Source organism: Lasioglossum baleicum, unplaced genomic scaffold, assembly GCF_051020765.1.
Source record: "Lasioglossum baleicum unplaced genomic scaffold, iyLasBale1 scaffold0109, whole genome shotgun sequence".
NCBI lineage: Eukaryota > Metazoa > Arthropoda > Insecta > Hymenoptera > Halictidae > Lasioglossum > Lasioglossum baleicum.
The window spans coordinates 259,211-285,131 of NW_027469169.1; positions in this window are offsets into that span (position 1 = coordinate 259,211).

Sequence of the window (25,921 nt, forward strand, 5' to 3'; positions counted from 1 at the left end):
AACGCATAACGCATAACGCATAACGCATAACGCATAACGCATGACGCATAACGCATAACGCATAACGCATAACGCATAACGCATAACGCAAAACGCATAACGCATAACGCATAATGCATTACGCATAATCCATAACGGATAACGCATAACCCATAACGCATGACGAATAACGCAAAGCCGTTAACGCATAACGCATAACGCATAATGCAAAAGTCATAACGCATAACGCACAATGCATAACGCATAATCCATACCGGATAACGCATAACCTATAACGCATAACCCATAACGCATTAACCATAACGCATAATACATAACGCATAATCCATACGGATAACGCATAACCCATAACGCATAACGCATAACGCATAACGCATAACGCATAACGCATAACGCATAACGCATAACGCATAACGCATAACGCATAACGCATAACGCATAACGCATAACGCATAACGCATAACGCATAACGCATAACGCATAACGCATAACGCATAACGCATAACGCATAACGCATAACGCATAACGCATAACGCATAACGCATAACGCATAACGCATAACCCATAACGCATAACGCAAAGCCGATAACGCATAACGCATAACGCATAATGCAAAAGTCATAACGCATAACGCACAATGCATAACGCATAATCCATAACGGATAACGCATAACCTATAACGCATAACCCATAACGCATTAACCATAACGCATAATACATAACGCATAATCCATACGGATAAAGCATAACCCATAACGCATAACGCATAACGCATAACGCATAACGCATAACGCATAACGCATAACGCATAACGCATAACGCATAACGCATAACGCATAACGCATAACGCATAACGCATAACGCATAACGCATAACGCATAACGCATAACGCATAACGCATAACGCATAACGCATAACGCATAACGCATAACGCATAACGCATAACGCATAACGCATAACGCATAACGCATAACGCATAACGCATAACGCATAACGCATTACGCATAACGTATAACGCATAACGCATAACGGATAACGGATAACGCACAACGCATAACGCATAACGGATAACGGATAACGCACAACGCATAACCCATAACGCATTAAACATAACGCATAATACATAACGCATAATCCATAACGGATAACGCATAACCCATAACGCATAACGCAAAGCCGATAACGCATGACGCATTACGCATAACCCATAAAGCATAACGCATAACGCATAACGCATAACGCATAACGCATAACGCATAACGCATAACGCATAACGCATAACGCATAACGCATAACGCATAACGCATAACGCATAACGCATAACGCATAACGCATAACGCATAACGCATAACGCATAACGCATAACGCATAACGCATGACGCATAACCCATAACGCATAACACATAACGCAAAACGCATAACGCATAACGCATAATGCATTACGCATAATCCATAACGGATAACGCATAACCCATAACGCATGACGCATAACGCAAAGCCGATAACGCATAACGCATAATGCAAAAGTCATAACGCATAACGCACAATGCATAACGCATAATCCATAACGGATAACGCATAACCTATAACGCATAAACCATACCGCATTAACCATAACGCATAATACATAACGCATAATCCATACGGATAACGCATAACCCATAACGCATATCGCATAACGCATAACGCATAACGCATAACGCATAACGCATAACGCATAACGCATAACGCATAACGCATAACGCATAACGCATAACGCATAACGCATAACGCATAACGCATAACGCATAACGCATAACGCATAACGCATAACGCATAACGCATAACGCATAACGCATAACGCATAACGCATAACGCATAACGCATAACGCATAACGCATAACGCATAACGCATAACGCATAACGCATAACGCATAACGCATAATGCATTACGCATAATCCATAACGGATAACGCATAACACATAACGCATGACGCATAACGCAAAGCCGATAACGCATAACGCATAACGCATAATGCAAAAGTCATAACGCATAACGCACAATGCATAACGCATAATCCATACCGGATAACGCATAACCTATAACGCATAACCCATAACGCATTAACCATAACGCATAATACATAACGCATAATCCATACGGATAACGCATAACCCATAACGCATAACGCATAACGCATAACGCATAACGCATAACGCATAACGCATAACGCATAACGCATAACGCATAACGCATAACGCATAACGCATAACGCATAACGCATAACGCATAACGCATAACGCATAACGCATAACGCATAACGCATAACGCATAACGCATAACGCATAACGCATAACGCATAACGTATAACGCATAACGCATAACGGATAACGGATAACGCACAACGCATAACGCATAACGGATAACGGATAACGGATAACGCACAACGCATAACCCATAACGCATTAAACATAACGCATAATACATAACGCATAATCCATAACGGATAACGCATAACCCATAACGCATAACGCAAAGCCGATAACGCATGACGCATTACGCATAACCCATAAAGCATAACGCATAACGCATAACGCATAACGCATAACGCATAACGCATAACGCATAACGCATAACGCATAACGCATAACGCATAACGCATAACGCATAACGCATAACGCATAACGCATAACGCATAACGCATAACGCATGACGCATAACCCATAACGCATAACACATAACGCAAAACGCATAACGCATAACGCATAATGCATTACGCATAATCCATAACGGATAACGCATAACCCATAACGCATGACGCATAACGCAAAGCCGATAACGCATAACGCATAATGCAAAAGTCATAACGCATAACGCACAATGCATAACGCATAATCCATAACGGATAACGCATAACCTATAACGCATAACCCATAACGCATTAACCATAACGCATAATACATAACGCATAATCCATAACGGATAACGCATAACCCATAACGCATAACGCAAAGCCGATAACGCATAACGCATAACGCATAACGCATAACGCATAACGGATAACGCACAACGCATAACCCATAACGCATTAACCATAACGCATAATACATAACGCATAATCCATAACGGATAACGCATAACCCATAACGCATAACGCAAAGCCGATAACGCATAACGCATAACGCATAACGCATAACGCATAACGCATAACGCATAACGCATAACGCATAACGCATAACGCATAACGCATAACGCATAACGCATAACGCATAACGCATAACGCATAACGTATAACGCATAACGCATAACGGATAACGGATAACGCACAACGCATAACGCATAACGGATAACGGATAACGCACAACGCATAACCCATAACGCATTAAACATAACGCATAATACATAACGCATAATCCATAACGGATAACGCATAACCCATAACGCATAACGCAAAGCCGATAACGCATGACGCATTACGCATAACCCATAAAGCATAACGCATAACGCATAACGCATAACGCATAACGCATAACACATAACGCAAAACGCATAACGCATAACGCATAATGCATTACGCATAATCCATAACGGATAACGCATAACCCATAACGCATGACGCATAACGCAAAGCCGATAACGCATAACGCATAATGCAAAAGTCATAACGCATAACGCACAATGCATAACGCATAATCCATAACGGATAACGCATAACGCATAACGCATAACGCATAACGCATAACGCATAACGCATAACGCATAACGCATAACGCATAACGCATAACGCATAACGCATAACGCATAACGCATAACGCATAACGCATAACGCATAACGCATAACGCATAACGCATAACGCATAACGCATAACGCATAACGCATAACGCATATCGCATAACGCATAACGCATAACGCATAACGCATAACGCATAACGCATAACGCATAACGCATAACCCATAAAGCATAACGCATAACGCATAACGCATAACGCATAACGCATAACGCATAACGCATAACGCATAACGCATAACGCATAACGCATAACGCATAACGCATAACGCATAACGCATAACGCATAACGCATAACGCATAACGCATAACGCATAACGCATAACGCATAACGCATAACGCATAACGCATAACGCATAACGCATAACGCATAACGCATAACGCATAACGCATAACGCATAACCTATAACGCATAACCCATACCGCATTAACCATAACGCATAATACATAACGCATAATCCATACGGATAACGCATAACCCATAACGCATAACGCATAACGCATAACGCATAACGCATAACGCATAACGCATAACGCATAACGCATAACGCATAACGCATAACGCATAACGCATAACGCATAACGCATAACGCATAACGCATAACGCATAACGCATAACGCATAACGCATAACGCATAACGCATAACGCATAACGCATAACGCATAACGCATAACGCATAACGGATAACGGATAACGCACAACGCATAACGCATAACAGATAACGGATAACGCACAACGCATAACCCATAACGCATTAAACATAACGCATAATACATAACGCATAATCCATAACGGATAACGCATAACCCATAACGCATAACGCAGAGCCGATAACGCATGACGCATTACGCATAACCCATAAAGCATAACGCATAACGCATAACGCATAACGCATAACGCATAACGCATAACGCATAACGCATAACGCATAACGCATAACCCATAACGCATAACGCAAAGCCGATAACGCATAACGCATAACGCATAACGGATAACGCACAACGCATAACCCATAACGCATTAACCATAACGCATAATACATAACGGATAATCCATAACGGATAACGCATAACCCATAACGCATAACGCAAAGCCGATAACGCATAAAGCATTACGCATAACCCATAAAGCATAACGAATAACGCATAACGCAAAACGCATAACGCATATCGCATAACGCATAATGCATAACGCATAACGTATAACGCATAACGCATATCGGATAACGGATAACGCATAACCCATAACGCATTAACCATAACGCATAATACATAACGCATAATCCATAACGGATAACGCATAACCCATAACGCATAACGCAAAGCCGATAACGCATAACGCATTACGCATAACCCATAAAGCATAACGCATAACGCATAACGCATAACGCAAAACGCATAACGCATATCGCATAACGCATAACGCATAACGCATAACGTATAACGCATAACGCATAACGCATAACACATAACGCAAAACGCATAACGCATAACGCATAATGCATTACGCATAATCCATAACGGATAACGCATAACCCATAACGCATGACGCATAACGCAAAGCCGATAACGCATAACGCATAACGCATAATGCAAAAGTCATAACGCATAACGCACAATACATAACGCATAATCCATAACGGATAACGCATAACCTATAACGCATAACCCATACCGCATTAACCATAACGCATAATACATAACGCATAATCCATACGCATAACGCAAAGCCGATAACGCATGACGCATTACGCATAACCCATAAAGCATAACGCATAACGCATAACGCATAACGCATAACGCATAACGCATAACGCATAACGCATAACGCATAACGCATAACGCATAACGCATAACGCATGACGCATAACCCATAACGCATTAACCATAACGCATAATCCATACGGATAACGCATAACCCATAACGCATAACGCATAACGCATAACGCATAACGCATAACGCATAACGCATAACGCATAACGCATAACGCATAACGCATAACGCAAAGCCGATAACGCATAACGCATAACGCATAATGCAAAAGTCATAACGCATAACGCACAATGCATAACGCATAATCCATAACGGATAACGCATAACCTATAACGCATAACCCATACCGCATTAACCATAACGCATAATCCATACGGATAACGCATAACCCATAACGCATAACGCATAACGCATAACGCATAACGCATAACGCATAACGCATAACGCATAACGCATAACGCATAACGCATAACGCATAACGCATAACGCATAACGCATAACGCATAACGCATAACGCATAACGCATAACGCATAACGCATAACGCATAACGCATAACGCATAACGCATAACGCATAACGCATAACGCATAACGCATAACGCATAACGCATAACGCATAACGTATAACGCATAACGCATAACGCATAACGCATAACGCATAACGCATAACGCATAACGCATAACGCATAACGCATAACGCATAACGCATAACGCATAACGCATAACGCATAACGCATAACGCATAACGCATAACGCATAACGCATAACGCATAACGCATAACGCATATCGCAAAACGCATAACGCATAACGCATGACGTGTAACGCATAACGCATAACGGATAACGGATAACGCACAACGCATAACGCATAACGGATAACGGATAACGCACAACGCATAACCCATAACGCATTAAACATAACGCATAATACATAACGCATAATCCATAACGGATAACGCATAACCCATAACGCATAACGCAAAGCCGATAACGCATGACGCATTACGCATAACCCATAAAGCATAACGCATAACGCATAACGCATAACGCATAACGCATAACGCATAACGCATAACGCATAACGCATAACGCATAACGCATAACGCATAACGCATAACGCATAACGCATAACGCATAACGCATAACGCATAACGCATAACGCATAACGCATAACGCATAACGCATAACGCATAACGCATAACGCATAACGCATAACGCATAACGCATAACGCATAACGCATAACGCATAACGCATAACGCATAACGCATAACGCATAACGCATAACGCATAACGCATAACGCATAACGCATAACGCATAACGCATAACGCATAACGCATAACGCATAACGCATAACGCATAACGCATAACGCATAACGCATAACGCATAACGCATAACGCATAACGCATAAATCATATCGCACAACGCATAACGCATAACGCATAACGCATAACGCATAACGCATAACGCATAACGCATAACGCATAACGCATAACGCATAACGCATAACGCATAACGCATAACGCATAATGCATAACGCATAACGCATAACGCATAACGCATAACGCATAACGCATAACGCATGACGCATAACGCATAACGCATAACGCATAACGCATAACGCATAACGCAAAACGCATAACGCATAACGCATAATGCATTACGCATAATCCATAACGGATAACGCATAACCCATAACGCATGACGAATAACGCAAAGCCGTTAACGCATAACGCATAACGCATAATGCAAAAGTCATAACGCATAACGCACAATGCATAACGCATAATCCATACCGGATAACGCATAACCTATAACGCATAACCCATAACGCATTAACCATAACGCATAATACATAACGCATAATCCATACGGATAACGCATAACCCATAACGCATAACGCATAACGCATAACGCATAACGCATAACGCATAACGCATAACGCATAACGCATAACGCATAACGCATAACGCATAACGCATAACGCATAACGCATAACGCATAACGCATAACGCATAACGCATAACGCATAACGCATAACGCATAACGCATAACGCATAACGCATAACGCATAACGCATAACGCATAACGCATAACGCATAACGCATAACGCATAACGCATAACGCATAACGCATAACCCATAACGCATAACGCAAAGCCGATAACGCATAACGCATAACGCATAATGCAAAAGTCATAACGCATAACGCACAATGCATAACGCATAATCCATAACGGATAACGCATAACCTATAACGCATAACCCATAACGCATTAACCATAACGCATAATACATAACGCATAATCCATACGGATAAAGCATAACCCATAACGCATAACGCATAACGCATAACGCATAACGCATAACGCATAACGCATAACGCATAACGCATAACGCATAACGCATAACGCATAACGCATAACGCATAACGCATAACGCATAACGCATAACGCATAACGCATAACGCATAACGCATAACGCATAACGCATAACGCATAACGCATAACGCATAACGCATAACGCATAACGCATAACGCATAACGCATAACGCATAACGCATAACGCATAACGCATTACGCATAACGTATAACGCATAACGCATAACGGATAACGGATAACGCACAACGCATAACGCATAACGGATAACGGATAACGCACAACGCATAACCCATAACGCATTAAACATAACGCATAATACATAACGCATAATCCATAACGGATAACGCATAACCCATAACGCATAACGCAAAGCCGATAACGCATGACGCATTACGCATAACCCATAAAGCATAACGCATAACGCATAACGCATAACGCATAACGCATAACGCATAACGCATAACGCATAACGCATAACGCATAACGCATAACGCATAACGCATAACGCATAACGCATAACGCATAACGCATAACGCATAACGCATAACGCATAACGCATAACGCATAACGCATAACGCATAACGCATGACGCATAACCCATAACGCATAACACATAACGCAAAACGCATAACGCATAACGCATAATGCATTACGCATAATCCATAACGGATAACGCATAACCCATAACGCATGACGCATAACGCAAAGCCGATAACGCATAACGCATAATGCAAAAGTCATAACGCATAACGCACAATGCATAACGCATAATCCATAACGGATAACGCATAACCTATAACGCATAAACCATACCGCATTAACCATAACGCATAATACATAACGCATAATCCATACGGATAACGCATAACCCATAACGCATATCGCATAACGCATAACGCATAACGCATAACGCATAACGCATAACGCATAACGCATAACGCATAACGCATAACGCATAACGCATAACGCATAACGCATAACGCATAACGCATAACGCATAACGCATAACGCATAACGCATAACGCATAACGCATAACGCATAACGCATAACGCATAACGCATAACGCATAACGCATAACGCATAACGCATAACGCATAACGCATAACGCATAACGCATAACGCATAACGCATAACGCATAACGCATAACGCATAACGCATAACGCATAATGCATTACGCATAATCCATAACGGATAACGCATAACACATAACGCATGACGCATAACGCAAAGCCGATAACGCATAACGCATAACGCATAATGCAAAAGTCATAACGCATAACGCACAATGCATAACGCATAATCCATACCGGATAACGCATAACCTATAACGCATAACCCATAACGCATTAACCATAACGCATAATACATAACGCATAATCCATACGGATAACGCATAACCCATAACGCATAACGCATAACGCATAACGCATAACGCATAACGCATAACGCATAACGCATAACGCATAACGCATAACGCATAACGCATAACGCATAACGCATAACGCATAACGCATAACGCATAACGCATAACGCATAACGCATAACGCATAACGTATAACGCATAACGCATAACGGATAACGGATAACGCACAACGCATAACGCATAACGGATAACGGATAACGGATAACGCACAACGCATAACCCATAACGCATTAAACATAACGCATAATACATAACGCATAATCCATAACGGATAACGCATAACCCATAACGCATAACGCAAAGCCGATAACGCATGACGCATTACGCATAACCCATAAAGCATAACGCATAACGCATAACGCATAACGCATAACGCATAACGCATAACGCATAACGCATAACGCATAACGCATAACGCATAACGCATAACGCATAACGCATAACGCATAACGCATAACGCATAACGCATAACGCATAACGCATGACGCATAACCCATAACGCATAACACATAACGCAAAACGCATAACGCATAACGCATAACGCATAATGCATTACGCATAATCCATAACGGATAACGCATAACCCATAACGCATGACGCATAACGCAAAGCCGATAACGCATAACGCATAATGCAAAAGTCATAACGCATAACGCACAATGCATAACGCATAATCCATAACGGATAACGCATAACCTATAACGCATAACCCATAACGCATTAACCATAACGCATAATACATAACGCATAATCCATAACGGATAACGCATAACCCATAACGCATAACGCAAAGCCGATAACGCATAACGCATAACGCATAACGCATAACGCATAACGGATAACGCACAACGCATAACCCATAACGCATTAACCATAACGCATAATACATAACGCATAATCCATAACGGATAACGCATAACCCATAACGCATAACGCAAAGCCGATAACGCATAACGCATAACGCATAACGCATAACGCATAACGCATAACGCATAACGCATAACGCATAACGCATAACGCATAACGCATAACGCATAACGCATAACGCATAACGCATAACGCATAACGTATAACGCATAACGCATAACGGATAACGGATAACGCACAACGCATAACGCATAACGGATAACGGATAACGCACAACGCATAACCCATAACGCATTAAACATAACGCATAATACATAACGCATAATCCATAACGGATAACGCATAACCCATAACGCATAACGCAAAGCCGATAACGCATGACGCATTACGCATAACCCATAAAGCATAACGCATAACGCATAACGCATAACGCATAACGCATAACACATAACGCAAAACGCATAACGCATAACGCATAATGCATTACGCATAATCCATAACGGATAACGCATAACCCATAACGCATGACGCATAACGCAAAGCCGATAACGCATAACGCATAATGCAAAAGTCATAACGCATAACGCACAATGCATAACGCATAATCCATAACGGATAACGCATAACGCATAACGCATAACGCATAACGCATAACGCATAACGCATAACGCATAACGCATAACGCATAACGCATAACGCATAACGCATAACGCATAACGCATAACGCATAACGCATAACGCATAACGCATAACGCATAACGCATAACGCATAACGCATAACGCATAACGCATAACGCATAACGCATAACGCATAACGCATAACGCATAACGCATAACGCATAACGCATAACGCATAACGCATAACGCATAACGCATAACGCATAACGCATATCGCATAACGCATAACGCATAACGCATAACGCATAACGCATAACGCATAACGCATAACGCATAACCCATAAAGCATAACGCATAACGCATAACGCATAACGCATAACGCATAACGCATAACGCATAACGCATAACGCATAACGCATAACGCATAACGCATAACGCATAACGCATAACGCATAACGCATAACGCATAACGCATAACGCATAACGCATAACGCATAACGCATAACGCATAACGCATAACGCATAACGCATAACGCATAACGCATAACGCATAACGCATAACGCATAACGCATAACGCATAACGCATAACCTATAACGCATAACCCATACCGCATTAACCATAACGCATAATACATAACGCATAATCCATACGGATAACGCATAACCCATAACGCATAACGCATAACGCATAACGCATAACGCATAACGCATAACGCATAACGCATAACGCATAACGCATAACGCATAACGCATAACGCATAACGCATAACGCATAACGCATAACGCATAACGCATAACGCATAACGCATAACGCATAACGCATAACGCATAACGCATAACGCATAACGCATAACGCATAACGCATAACGGATAACGGATAACGCACAACGCATAACGCATAACAGATAACGGATAACGCACAACGCATAACCCATAACGCATTAAACATAACGCATAATACATAACGCATAATCCATAACGGATAACGCATAACCCATAACGCATAACGCAGAGCCGATAACGCATGACGCATTACGCATAACCCATAAAGCATAACGCATAACGCATAACGCATAACGCATAACGCATAACGCATAACGCATAACGCATAACGCATAACGCATAACGCATAACCCATAACGCATAACGCAAAGCCGATAACGCATAACGCATAACGGATAACGCACAACGCATAACCCATAACGCATTAACCATAACGCATAATACATAACGGATAATCCATAACGGATAACGCATAACCCATAACGCATAACGCAAAGCCGATAACGCATAAAGCATTACGCATAACCCATAAAGCATAACGAATAACGCATAACGCAAAACGCATAACGCATATCGCATAACGCATAATGCATAACGCATAACGTATAACGCATAACGCATATCGGATAACGGATAACGCATAACCCATAACGCATTAACCATAACGCATAATACATAACGCATAATCCATAACGGATAACGCATAACCCATAACGCATAACGCAAAGCCGATAACGCATAACGCATTACGCATAACCCATAAAGCATAACGCATAACGCATAACGCATAACGCAAAACGCATAACGCATATCGCATAACGCATAACGCATAACGCATAACGTATAACGCATAACGCATAACGCATAACACATAACGCAAAACGCATAACGCATAACGCATAATGCATTACGCATAATCCATAACGGATAACGCATAACCCATAACGCATGACGCATAACGCAAAGCCGATAACGCATAACGCATAACGCATAATGCAAAAGTCATAACGCATAACGCACAATACATAACGCATAATCCATAACGGATAACGCATAACCTATAACGCATAACCCATACCGCATTAACCATAACGCATAATACATAACGCATAATCCATACGCATAACGCAAAGCCGATAACGCATGACGCATTACGCATAACCCATAAAGCATAACGCATAACGCATAACGCATAACGCATAACGCATAACGCATAACGCATAACGCATAACGCATAACGCATAACGCATAACGCATAACGCATGACGCATAACCCATAACGCATTAACCATAACGCATAATCCATACGGATAACGCATAACCCATAACGCATAACGCATAACGCATAACGCATAACGCATAACGCATAACGCATAACGCATAACGCATAACGCATAACGCATAACGCAAAGCCGATAACGCATAACGCATAACGCATAATGCAAAAGTCATAACGCATAACGCACAATGCATAACGCATAATCCATAACGGATAACGCATAACCTATAACGCATAACCCATACCGCATTAACCATAACGCATAATCCATACGGATAACGCATAACCCATAACGCATAACGCATAACGCATAACGCATAACGCATAACGCATAACGCATAACGCATAACGCATAACGCATAACGCATAACGCATAACGCATAACGCATAACGCATAACGCATAACGCATAACGCATAACGCATAACGCATAACGCATAACGCATAACGCATAACGCATAACGCATAACGCATAACGCATAACGCATAACGCATAACGCATAACGCATAACGCATAACGCATAACGCATAACGCATAACGCATAACGCATAACGCATAACGCATAACGCATAACGCATAACGCATAACGCATAACGCATAACGCATAACGCATAACGCATAACGCATAACGCATAACGCATAACGCATAACGCATAACGCATAACGCATAACGCATAACGCATAACGCATAACGCATAACGCATAACGCATAACGCATAACGCATAACGCATAACGCATAACGCATAACGCATAACGCATAACGCATAACGCATAACGCATAACGCATAACGCATAACGCATAACGCATAACGCATAACGCATAACGCATAACGCATAACGCATAACGCATAACGCATAACGCATAACGCATAACGCATAACCCATAACGCATAACGCAAAGCCGATAACGCATGACGCATTACGCATAACCCATAAAGCATAACGCATAACGCATAACGCATAACGCATAACGCATAACGCATAACGCATAACGCATAACGCATAACGCATAACGCATAACGCATAACGCATAACGCATAACGCATAACGCATAACGCATAACGCATAACGCATAACGCATAACGCATAACGCATAACGCATAACGCATAACGCATAACGCATAACGCATAACGCATAACGCATAACGCATAACGCATAACGCATAACGCATAACGCATAACGCATAACGCATAACGCATAACGCATAACGCATAACGCATAACGCATAACGCATAACGCATAACGCATAACGCATAACGCATAACGCATAACGCATAACGCATAACGCATAACGCATAACGCATAACGCATAACGCATAACGCATAAAGCATAACGCATAACGCATAACGCATAACGCATAACGCATAACGCATAACGCATAACGCATAACGCATAACGCATAACGCATAACCCATAACGCATAACGCAAAGCCGATAACGCATAACGCATAACGCATAACGGATAACGCACAACGCATAACCCATAACGCATTAACCATAACGCATAATACATAACGGATAATCCATAACGGATAACGCATAACCCATAACGCATAACGCAAAGCCGATAACGCATAAAGCATTACGCATAACCCATAAAGCATAACGAATAACGCATAACGCAAAACGCATAACGCATATCGCATAACGCATAATGCATAACGCATAACGTATAACGCATAACGCATAACGGATAACGGATAACGCATAACCCATAACGCATTAACCATAACGCATAATACATAACGCATAATCCATAACGGATAACGCATAACCCATAACGCATAACGCAAAGCCGATAACGCATAACGCATTACGCATAACCCATAAAGCATAACGCATAACGCATAACGCATAACGCAAAACGCATAACGCATATCGCATAACGCATAACGCATAACGCATAACGTATAACGCATAACGCATAACGCATAACACATAACGCAAAACGCATAACGCATAACGCATAATGCATTACGCATAATCCATAACGGATAACGCATAACCCATAACGCATGACGCATAACGCAAAGCCGATAACGCATAACGCATAACGCATAATGCAAAAGTCATAACGCATAACGCACAATACATAACGCATAATCCATAACGGATAACGCATAACCTATAACGCATAACCCATACCGCATTAACCATAACGCATAATACATAACGCATAATCCATACGGATAACGCATAACCCATAACGCATAACGCATAACGCATAACGCATAACGCATAACGCATAACGCATAACGCATAACGCATAACGCATAACGCATAACGCATAACGCATAACGCATAACGCATAACGCATAACGCATAACGCATAACGCATAACGCATAACGCATAACGCATAACGCATAACGCATAACGCATAACGCATAACGCATAACGCATAACGCATAACGCATAACGCATAACGCATAACGCATAACGCATAACGCATAACGCATAACGCATAACGCATAACGCATAACGCATAACGCATAACGCATAACGCATAACGCATAACGCATAACGCATAACGCATAACGCATAACGCATAACGCATAACGCATAACGCATAACGCATAACGCATAACGCATAACGCATAACGCATAACGCATAACGCATAACGCATAAAGCATAACGCATAACGCATAACGCATAACGCATAACGCATAACGCATAACGCATAACGCATAACGCATAACGCATAACGCATAACGCATAACCCATAACGCATAACGCAAAGCCGATAACGCATAACGCATAACGCATAACGGATAACGCACAACGCATAACCCATAACGCATTAACCATAACGCATAATACATAACGGATAATCCATAACGGATAACGCATAACCCATAACGCATAACGCAAAGCCGATAACGCATAAAGCATTACGCATAACCCATAAAGCATAACGAATAACGCATAACGCAAAACGCATAACGCATATCGCATAACGCATAATGCATAACGCATAACGTATAACGCATAACGCATAACGGATAACGGATAACGCATAACCCATAACGCATTAACCATAACGCATAATACATAACGCATAATCCATAACGGATAACGCATAACCCATAACGCATAACGCAAAGCCGATAACGCATAACGCATTACGCATAACCCATAAAGCATAACGCATAACGCATAACGCATAACGCAAAGCGCATAACGCATATCGCATAACGCATAACGCATAACGCATAACGTATAACGCATAACGCATAACGCATAACACATAACGCAAAACGCATAACGCATAACGCATAATGCATTACGCATAATCCATAACGGATAACGCATAACCCATAACGCATGACGCATAACGCAAAGCCGATAACGCATAACGCATAACGCATAATGCAAAAGTCATAACGCATAACGCACAATACATAACGCATAATCCATAACGGATAACGCATAACCTATAACGCATAACCCATACCGCATTAACCATAACGCATAATACATAACGCATAATCCATACGGATAACGCATAACCCATAACGCATAACGCATAACGCATAACGCATAACGCATAACGCATAACGCATAACGCATAACGCATAACGCATAACGCATAACGCATAACGCATAACGCATAACGCATAACGCATAACGCATAACGCATAACGCATAACGCATAACGCATAACGCATAACGCATAACGCATAACGGATAACGGATAACGCACAACGCATAACGCATAACAGATAACGGATAACGCACAACGCATAACCCATAACGCATTAAACATAACGCATAATACATAACGCATAATCCATAACGGATAACGCATAACCCATAACGCATAACGCAGAGCCGATAACGCATGACGCATTACGCATAACCCATAAAGCATAACGCATAACGCATAACGCATAACGCATAACGCATAACGCATAACGCATAACGCATAACGCATAACGCATAACGCATAACCCATAACGCATAACGCAAAGCCGATAACGCATAACGCATAACGCATAACGGATAACGCACAACGCATAACCCATAACGCATTAACCATAACGCATAATACATAACGGATAATCCATAACGGATAACGCATAACCCATAACGCATAACGCAAAGCCGATAACGCATAAAGCATTACGCATAACCCATAAAGCATAACGAATAACGCATAACGCAAAACGCATAACGCATATCGCATAACGCATAATGCATAACGCATAACGTATAACGCATAACGCATATCGGATAACGGATAACGCATAACCCATAACGCATTAACCATAACGCATAATACATAACGCATAATCCATAACGGATAACGCATAACCCATAACGCATAACGCAAAGCCGATAACGCATAACGCATTACGCATAACCCATAAAGCATAACGCATAACGCATAACGCATAACGCAAAACGCATAACGCATATCGCATAACGCATAACGCATAACGCATAACGTATAACGCATAACGCATAACGCATAACACATAACGCAAAACGCATAACGCATAACGCATAATGCATTACGCATAATCCATAACGGATAACGCATAACCCATAACGCATGACGCATAACGCAAAGCCGATAACGCATAACGCATAACGCATAATGCAAAAGTCATAACGCATAACGCACAATACATAACGCATAATCCATAACGGATAACGCATAACCTATAACGCATAACCCATACCGCATTAACCATAACGCATAATACATAACGCATAATCCATACGCATAACGCAAAGCCGATAACGCATGACGCATTACGCATAACCCATAAAGCATAACGCATAACGCATAACGCATAACGCATAACGCATAACGCATAACGCATAACGCATAACGCATAACGCATAACGCATAACGCATAACGCATAACGCATGACGCATAACCCATAACGCATTAACCATAACGCATAATCCATACGGATAACGCATAACCCATAACGCATAACGCATAACGCATAACGCATAACGCATAACGCATAACGCATAACGCATAACGCATAACGCATAACGCATAACGCAAAGCCGATAACGCATAACGCATAACGCATAATGCAAAAGTCATAACGCATAACGCACAATGCATAACGCATAATCCATAACGGATAACGCATAACCTATAACGCATAACCCATACCGCATTAACCATAACGCATAATCCATACGGATAACGCATAACCCATAACGCATAACGCATAACGCATAACGCATAACGCATAACGCATAACGCATAACGCATAACGCATAACGCATAACGCATAACGCATAACGCATAACGCATAACGCATAACGCATAACGCATAACGCATAACGCATAACGCATAACGCATAACGCATAACGCATAACGCATAACGCATAACGCATAACGCATAACGCATAACGCATAACGCATAACGCATAACGCATAACGCATAACGCATAACGCATAACGCATAACGCATAACGCATAACGCATAACGCATAACGCATAACGCATAACGCATAACGCATAACGCATAACGCATAACGCATAACGCATAACGCATAACGCATAACGCATAACGCATAACGCATAACGCATAACGCATAACGCATAACGCATAACGCATAACGCATAACGCATAACGCATAACGCATAACGCATAACGCATAACGCATAACGCATAACGCATAACGCATAACGCATAACGCATAACGCATAACGCATAACGCATAACGCATAACGCATAACGCATAACGCATAACGCATAACGCATAACGCATAACGCATAACGCATAACGCATAACGCATAACCCATAACGCATAACGCAAAGCCGATAACGCATGACGCATTACGCATAACCCATAAAGCATAACGCATAACGCATAACGCATAACGCATAACGCATAACGCATAACGCATAACGCATAACGCATAACGCATAACGCATAACGCATAACGCATAACGCATAACGCATAACGCATAACGCATAACGCATAACGCATAACGCATAACGCATAACGCATAACGCATAACGCATAACGCATAACGCATAACGCATAACGCATAACGCATAACGCATAACGCATAACGCATAACGCATAACGCATAACGCATAACGCATAACGCATAACGCATAACGCATAACGCATAACGCATAACGCATAACGCATAACGCATAACGCATAACGCATAACGCATAACGCATAACGCATAACGCATAACGCATAACGCATAACGCATAACGCATAACGCATAACGCATAACGCATAACGCATAACGCATAACGCATAAAGCATAACGCATAACGCATAACGCATAACGCATAACGCATAACGCATAACGCATAACGCATAACGCATAACGCATAACGCATAACCCATAACGCATAACGCAAAGCCGATAACGCATAACGCATAACGCATAACGGATAACGCACAACGCATAACCCATAACGCATTAACCATAACGCATAATACATAACGGATAATCCATAACGGATAACGCATAACCCATAACGCATAACGCAAAGCCGATAACGCATAAAGCATTACGCATAACCCATAAAGCATAACGAATAACGCATAACGCAAAACGCATAACGCATATCGCATAACGCATAATGCATAACGCATAACGTATAACGCATAACGCATAACGGATAACGGATAACGCATAACCCATAACGCATTAACCATAACGCATAATACATAACGCATAATCCATAACGGATAACGCATAACCCATAACGCATAACGCAAAGCCGATAACGCATAACGCATTACGCATAACCCATAAAGCATAACGCATAACGCATAACGCATAACGCAAAACGCATAACGCATATCGCATAACGCATAACGCATAACGCATAACGTATAACGCATAACGCATAACGCATAACACATAACGCAAAACGCATAACGCATAACGCATAATGCATTACGCATAATCCATAACGGATAACGCATAACCCATAACGCATGACGCATAACGCAAAGCCGATAACGCATAACGCATAACGCATAATGCAAAAGTCATAACGCATAACGCACAATACATAACGCATAATCCATAACGGATAACGCATAACCTATAACGCATAACCCATACCGCATTAACCATAACGCATAATACATAACGCATAATCCATACGGATAACGCATAACCCATAACGCATAACGCATAACGCATAACGCATAACGCATAACGCATAACGCATAACGCATAACGCATAACGCATAACGCATAACGCATAACGCATAACGCATAACGCATAACGCATAACGCATAACGCATAACGCATAACGCATAACGCATAACGCATAACGCATAACGCATAACGCATAACGCATAACGCATAACGCATAACGCATAACGCATAACGCATAACGCATAACGCATAACGCATAACGCATAACGCATAACGCATAACGCATAACGCATAACGCATAACGCATAACGCATAACGCATAACGCATAACGCATAACGCATAACGCATAACGCATAACGCATAACGCATAACGCATAACGCATAACGCATAACGCATAACGCATAAAGCATAACGCATAACGCATAACGCATAACGCATAACGCATAACGCATAACGCATAACGCATAACGCATAACGCATAACGCATAACGCATAACCCATAACGCATAACGCAAAGCCGATAACGCATAACGCATAACGCATAACGGATAACGCACAACGCATAACCCATAACGCATTAACCATAACGCATAATACATAACGGATAATCCATAACGGATAACGCATAACCCATAACGCATAACGCAAAGCCGATAACGCATAAAGCATTACGCATAACCCATAAAGCATAACGAATAACGCATAACGCAAAACGCATAACGCATATCGCATAACGCATAATGCATAACGCATAACGTATAACGCATAACGCATAACGGATAACGGATAACGCATAACCCATAACGCATTAACCATAACGCATAATACATAACGCATAATCCATAACGGATAACGCATAACCCATAACGCATAACGCAAAGCCGATAACGCATAACGCATTACGCATAACCCATAAAGCATAACGCATAACGCATAACGCATAACGCAAAGCGCATAACGCATATCGCATAACGCATAACGCATAACGCATAACGTATAACGCATAACGCATAACGCATAACACATAACGCAAAACGCATAACGCATAACGCATAATGCATTACGCATAATCCATAACGGATAACGCATAACCCATAACGCATGACGCATAACGCAAAGCCGATAACGCATAACGCATAACGCATAATGCAAAAGTCATAACGCATAACGCACAATACATAACGCATAATCCATAACGGATAACGCATAACCTATAACGCATAACCCATACCGCATTAACCATAACGCATAATACATAACGCATAATCCATACGGATAACGCATAACCCATAACGCATAACGCATAACGCATAACGCATAACGCATAACGCATAACGCATAACGCATAACGCATAACGCATAACGCATAACGCATAACGCATAACGCATAACGCATAACGCATAACGCATAACGCATAACGCATAACGCATAACGCATAACGCATAACGCATAACGCATAACGCATAACGCATAACGCATAACGCATAACGCATAACGCATAACGCATAACGCATAACGCATAACGCATAACGCATAACGCATAACGCATAACGCATAACGCATAACGCATAACGCATAACGCATAACGCATAACGCATAACGCATAACGCATAACGCATAACGCATAACGCATAACGCATAACGCATAACGCATAACGCAAAGCCGATAACGCATAACGCATAACGCATAATGCAAAAGTCATAACGCATAACGCACAATGCATAACGCATAATCCATAACGGATAACGCATAACCTATAACGCATAACCCATACCGCATTAACCATAACGCATAATCCATACGGATAACGCATAACCCATAACGCATAACGCATAACGCATAACGCATAACGCATAACGCATAACGCATAACGCATAACGCATAACGCATAACGCATAACGCATAACGCATAACGCATAACGCATAACGCATAACGCATAACGCATAACGCATAACGCATAACGCATAACGCATAACGCATAACGCATAACGCATAACGCATAACGCATAACGCATAACGCATAACGCATAACGCATAACGCATAACGCATAACGCATAACGCATAACGCATAACGCATAACGCATAACGCATAACGCATAACGCATAACGCATAACGCATAACGCATAACGCATAACGCATAACGCATAACGCATAACGCATAACGCATAACGCATAACGCATAACGCATAACGCATAACGCATAACGCATAACGCATAACGCATAACGCATAACGCATAACGCATAACGCATAACGCATAACGCATAACGCATAACGCATAACGCATAACGCATAACGCATAACGCATAACGCATAACGCATAACGCATAACGCATAACGCATAACGCATAACGCATAACGCATAACGCATAACGCATAACGCATAACGCATAACCCATAACGCATAACGCAAAGCCGATAACGCATAACGCATAACGCATAACGGATAACGCACAACGCATAACCCATAACGCATTAACCATAACGCATAATACATAACGGATAATCCATAACGGATAACGCATAACCCATAACGCATAACGCAAAGCCGATAACGCATAAAGCATTACGCATAACCCATAAAGCATAACGAATAACGCATAACGCAAAACGCATAACGCATATCGCATAACGCATAATGCATAACGCATAACGTATAACGCATAACGCATATCGGATAACGGATAACGCATAACCCATAACGCATTAACCATAACGCATAATACATAACGCATAATCCATAACGGATAACGCATAACCCATAACGCATAACGCAAAGCCGATAACGCATAACGCATTACGCATAACCCATAAAGCATAACGCATAACGCATAACGCATAACGCAAAACGCATAACGCATATCGCATAACGCATAACGCATAACGCATAACGTATAACGCATAACGCATAACGCATAACACATAACGCAAAACGCATAATGCATAACGCATAATGCATTACGCATAATCCATAACGGATAACGCATAACCCATAACGCATGACGCATAACGCAAAGCCGATAACGCATAACGCATAACGCATAATGCAAAAGTCATAACGCATAACGCACAATACATAACGCATAATCCATAACGGATAACGCATAACCTATAACGCATAACCCATACCGCATTAACCATAACGCATAATACATAACGCATAATCCATACGCATAACGCAAAGCCGATAACGCATGACGCATTACGCATAACCCATAAAGCATAACGCATAACGCATAACGCATAACGCATAACGCATAACGCATAACGCATAACGCATAACGCATAACGCATAACGCATAACGCATAACGCATAACGCATAACGCATGACGCATAACCCATAACGCATTAACCATAACGCATAATCCATACGGATAACGCATAACCCATAACGCATAACGCATAACGCATAACGCATAACGCATAACGCATAACGCATAACGCATAACGCATAACGCATAACGCATAACGCATAACGCATAACGCAAAGCCGATAACGCATAACGCATAACGCATAATGCAAAAGTCATAACGCATAACGCACAATGCATAACGCATAATCCATAACGGATAACGCATAACCTATAACGCATAACCCATACCGCATTAACCATAACGCATAATCCATACGGATAACGCATAACCCATAACGCATAACGCATAACGCATAACGCATAACGCATAACGCATAACGCATAACGCATAACGCATAACGCATAACGCATAACGCATAACGCATAACGCATAACGCATAACGCATAACGCATAACGCATAACGCATAACGCATAACGCATAACGCATAACGCATAACGCATAACGCATAACGCATAACGCATAACGCATAACGCATAACGCATAACGCATAACGCATAACGCATAACGCATAACGCATAACGCATAACGCATAACGCATAACGCATAACGCATAACGCATAACGCATAACGCATAACGCATAACGCATAACGCATAACGCATAACGCATAACGCATAACGCATAACGCATAACGCATAACGCATAACGCATAACGCATAACGCATAACGCATAACGCATAACGCATAACGCATAACGCATAACGCATAACGCATAACGCATAACGCATAACGCATAACGCATAACGCATAACGCATAACGCATAACGCATAACGCATAACGCATAACGCATAACGCATAACGCATAACGCATAACGCATAACGCATAACGCATAACGCATAACGCATAACGCATAACGCATAACGCATAACGCATAACGCATAACGCATAACGCATAACGCATAACGCATAACGCATAACGCATAACGCATAACGCATAACGCATAACGCATAACGCATAACGCATAACGCATAACGCATAACGCATAACGCATAACGCATAACGCATAACGCATAACGCATAACGCATAACGCATAACGCATAACGCATAACGCATAACGCATAACGCATAACGCATAACGCATAACGCATAACGCATAACGCATAACGCATAACGCATAACCCATAACGCATAACGCAAAGCCGATAACGCATAACGCATAACGCATAACGGATAACGCACAACGCATAACCCATAACGCATTAACCATAACGCATAATACATAACGGATAATCCATAACGGATAACGCATAACCCATAACGCATAACGCAAAGCCGATAACGCATAAAGCATTACGCATAACCCATAAAGCATAACGAATAACGCATAACGCAAAACGCATAACGCATATCGCATAACGCATAATGCATAACGCATAACGTATAACGCATAACGCATATCGGATAACGGATAACGCATAACCCATAACGCATTAACCATAACGCATAATACATAACGCATAATCCATAACGGATAACGCATAACCCATAACGCATAACGCAAAGCCGATAACGCATAACGCATTACGCATAACCCATAAAGCATAACGCATAACGCATAACGCATAACGCAAAACGCATAACGCATATCGCATAACGCATAACGCATAACGCATAACGTATAACGCATAACGCATAACGCATAACACATAACGCAAAACGCATAATGCATAACGCATAATGCATTACGCATAATCCATAACGGATAACGCATAACCCATAACGCATGACGCATAACGCAAAGCCGATAACGCATAACGCATAACGCATAATGCAAAAGTCATAACGCATAACGCACAATACATAACGCATAATCCATAACGGATAACGCATAACCTATAACGCATAACCCATACCGCATTAACCATAACGCATAATACATAACGCATAATCCATACGCATAACGCAAAGCCGATAACGCATGACGCATTACGCATAACCCATAAAGCATAACGCATAACGCATAACGCATAACGCATAACGCATAACGCATAACGCATAACGCATAACGCATAACGCATAACGCATAACGCATAACGCATAACGCATAACGCATAACGCATAACGCATAACGCATGACGCATAACCCATAACGCATTAACCATAACGCATAATCCATACGGATAACGCATAACCCATAACGCATAACGCATAACGCATAACGCATAACGCATAACGCATAACGCATAACGCATAACGCATAACGCATAACGCATAACGCATAACGCATAACGCAAAGCCGATAACGCATAACGCATAACGCATAATGCAAAAGTCATAACGCATAACGCACAATGCATAACGCATAATCCATAACGGATAACGCATAACCTATAACGCATAACCCATACCGCATTAACCATAACGCATAATCCATACGGATAACGCATAACCCATAACGCATAACGCATAACGCATAACGCATAACGCATAACGCATAACGCATAACGCATAACGCATAACGCATAACGCATAACGCATAACGCATAACGCATAACGCATAACGCATAACGCATAACGCATAA